Below are 3,583 nucleotides of genomic sequence, written 5' to 3'. Positions count from 1 at the left end.
ACGCCCGTGTGCTTGGCCGTGTGTGATTTAAAAAGCCTGCATTCCATGAGTCAGTTAGTATGTTAGATGTTAAAACTAAAATTTAAAGAAATTAATATTTTTAGTGCTCGGGTTACCTTTCAAGAAGCGATTATTTATAGTCTAAGCTCGACTTACCTCTCATGTGTATGATCATGGTGGATCGAGGAGTTTACACTCCTCATCCCTGATATAAATTTTATCAACATAAGGTTTAAGACGAGTACTATTTACCTTGAACATACCGAATTTGGGGTGATTTAGCTCGACCGTACCCTATGGAAAAATGCTAGTTACCGTAAGAGGGGTTTCTTTATTTGGTTCAGAAGTGGCGATTCGAGGATCTGCTGCATCTAGTAGTACTTTGTCTCCAACTTGAAGTTGATTTGGTGAAGCATTGATCTCGTTCTAGCGTAGTTTTGGTTTATCGTGTTTTCTCAGTTTAAATGTCAGCCATTCATCTAACTGCTCGATTCATAACCTTCGCTCTTCATGGGTAGATTCTTTTTTGTGGATTGAACATGGCTCATGTGTGTCCTTTGAACTTATTTCCTGCAAAATAGGTTGCACTGTATGATCAGTCTTAGTAGAACAATTTGTACAATCACCTTCAATTTTCGATGCGTTGTTCGGCTTGTGAGCTTGAAAGGTGATTGTTTCATCTCCTACACGAAGTGTGAGTTCACCTGTGCCAACATCAATAATTGTTCTAGTAGTTGCTAAAAAGGGTCTTCCCAAAATTAAAGGAACATTACTGTCCTCTTCTATGTCTAAAACAACAAAATCAACTGGGAATATAAATTTGTCAATTTTAATGATTACGTCTTCAATGATACCTCTAGGAAATTTGTCAGTTTTATCTGCTAATTGAATGCTCATCCTAGTTTGTTTGGGTTTTCCTAGACCTAGTTGCTTAAATAATTTGTAAGGCATAACATTGATATTAGCCCCTAGATCAGCTAATGCATTATTAACATCTAAACTACCAATCAAACAAGGAATTGTAAAACTCCCTGGATCTTTTAGTTTGTTGGGTAGTTTATTCTGAAGAATGGCTGAGCAAACCACGTTCAGCCCCACATGCGACCTTTCATCTAACTTTCATTTATTTGCTAGAAGCTCCTTTAAAAATTTGATTGCGTTCGGCATCTGCAAAAGTGCTTTAATAAAAGGTAGGTTAATATGTAGTTTCTTTAAAAGTTTAAGGAATTTACCAAATTGTTCATCTGAGCGGTCTTTCCTTGTCGCATTGGGGTATGGCACACGAGGTTTATATTCTGTACTTACCGATTTTTGTTCGTTTTGGCCTACCTCATTCTTACCTTCGCTTACCATTGATTTCGGCCTTGGTTTTGCCACTAACCCTTCCTCATCTTGAATGGAAATTGCGTTGAGTTGCTCACTTGGGTTAGATTCAGTGTTGCTTGGCAAACTACCTTGTGGTCATTCAGAAATCAACTTGGCGAGCTGTCCAATCTGAGTTTTGAGCCCCTGGATTGATGCTTGTGGATTTTTGAGTGCCGTCTCGGTATTCTGAAAATAAGTCTCTGACACTGAGATGAATTTGGTTAACATCTCCTCATGGTTTGGCTTTTTCTCCTGCTGGTATAGTGGTTGCTGAAAGCCTGGATGGGGTGGTGGTTTCTGATTTCCTTGGCCTCCCCATGAAAAATTTGGGTGATTCCTCCAACCTGCATTGTAAGTATTGCTATAAGGATTGTTTTGAGATCGAGGATTATTACCCATGTAATTTAACTGCTCGTTCTCCATGTTGTGGCCATAAGGTGCGTATTCTGAATTGCTCGATCCACCTCCATTTGCTTCACACTGCATTATTGGGTGAACCTGTAAAGAACTAAGAAAACCATCAATTTTCTTCTTCAAGAGTTCTACCTGATTGGAGAGCATGGCGACCAAATCAACGTTATAAACGCTAGCTATTTTCGTTGGCTTTGTCGTCATGACTTGCCACTGATAGTTATTCAGTGACATCTCCTCTATACATTCGTAGGCATCTTTAGGTGTCTTATTATTGATGGCTCCTCCAGTGGCTGCATCAATCATCTGTCGAGTCAAAGGATTCAGGCCATTATGAAATGTTTGAACCTGTAGCCAAATTGGTAACCCATGGTGAGGGCACCTTCTCAAAAGGTCCGTGTATCTCTCCCATGCATCGTAGAGTGTTTCTAAATCCATCTGTATAAAAAAGGAGATATCATTACGTAATTTAGCTATTTTAGCCGGTGAAAAATATTTTAATAAAAACTTTTCGGTCATTTGTTCCCAAGTAGTGATTGACCCTCATGGTAACAAGTTCAACAATTGTTTAGCCTTATTCTTTAACGAAAAGGGAAACAACCGAAGGCAGATGGCATCATCAGAAACGCCATTAATTTTAAAGGTATCGCAAAATTCTAGGAAATTTGCTAAGTGAGCATTGGGATCCTCGTCCTGCAAACCATCAAACTGAACAAACTGTTGTATCATTTGAATTGTGTTAGGTTTCAGTTCAAAATTATTTGCAGCAATAGCAAGTCAAACTATACTTGACTCAGTTCCTGTTAAATTAGGTTTAGCATAATCATACATAGTACGTGGAGCAGGATTCTGATTTACTGGATTAGTAGCAATCGCAGGAGGTAGCAGATTTTCTTGGTTTTTAGCCATCTCCTTGGTTCTGGTTGATGTATCGTCCTCTTGCTCGTCCTCTGTGTATCTTAAGCTTCGCCTTATTTCTCTTTGGTTCTTGCGAACTGTGCGATCGAATTCCCTGTCAAAAAGTAATGGTCCTGACGATTTCTTCTAGTCATAAACTATAAGAACCTGCCAGAAAAAAGGAAAAAGAAGAATTAGTAATAAAAATTAGAATAAAATTTAAATTACAGTAAAAGTAAATGGCTAAAGTAATAAAAATCGAGTGTTCCTACTATCTTAGTTCCTCGGTAACGATGCCAAAAACTTGATACGTGATATTCGTGACAGGTTTTAAATATTTATAGTGAATTGTTCTTGAAACTAACTATTATCACGATGAAGGCAAGTGTACCTATCGAACAGTAGTATAGCTTTAGCAACACCGGATTATTGAACCCAAAGGAACTAAAAGTACTAGTATCAACTTTCTTTTTATTATCTAGCCTAAAAAAAAAGGGTTTTGTTTATCTAACTAATTAACTAAACTAAGAAATCACAGAAAAGAAATTTGGGGAAAATACTTTTTGGAAAACTCGATTGATTAAGACAATACCTAAGGAAAAATCCACCTAGAATTCACTTGTTATTTGACTCTGAATCGGACGATTTATTCATTCAACTTGTTCTGTAGAGATCCCTAAGTTATATTATTATCTCTCTCGAGACTAACAACGTCTAACCTTAGATTGATTAATTTAAATCTCTTTCTAATTAACGCCCTAGGGTTCCATTAACTCGATCTATAGATCCTCTTATTAGGTTTCACCCTAATCTGACAAAATCTTGTCACCGTATCTCTAGGCGCGCAACCAACTCTGTTTAATTATGACAAATTTACTCTTAGACAGGGTCTATTCCTCGTCTGAATAAG

At 37.5% G+C, this 3,583-nt stretch overlaps 1 non-coding gene across 1 annotated transcript; it reads left to right on the top strand.

The window, feature by feature from the left end:
* Positions 1 to 2,140: 2,140 nt before the first annotated feature.
* LOC128286219 (small nucleolar RNA R71) lies at positions 2,141 to 2,247 on the top strand. Its single transcript, XR_008276763.1, has one exon. It is a non-coding gene; the product is annotated as a small nucleolar RNA R71 (small nucleolar RNA).
* The last annotated feature ends 1,336 nt before the right edge of the window (positions 2,248 to 3,583 follow it).

This window comes from Gossypium arboreum, chromosome 12, assembly GCF_025698485.1.
Source record: "Gossypium arboreum isolate Shixiya-1 chromosome 12, ASM2569848v2, whole genome shotgun sequence".
Classification (NCBI taxonomy): domain Eukaryota; kingdom Viridiplantae; phylum Streptophyta; class Magnoliopsida; order Malvales; family Malvaceae; genus Gossypium; species Gossypium arboreum.
Note: the sequence above shows the minus strand (reverse complement) of the source record. Positions and strands in the feature narration are given on the sequence as shown.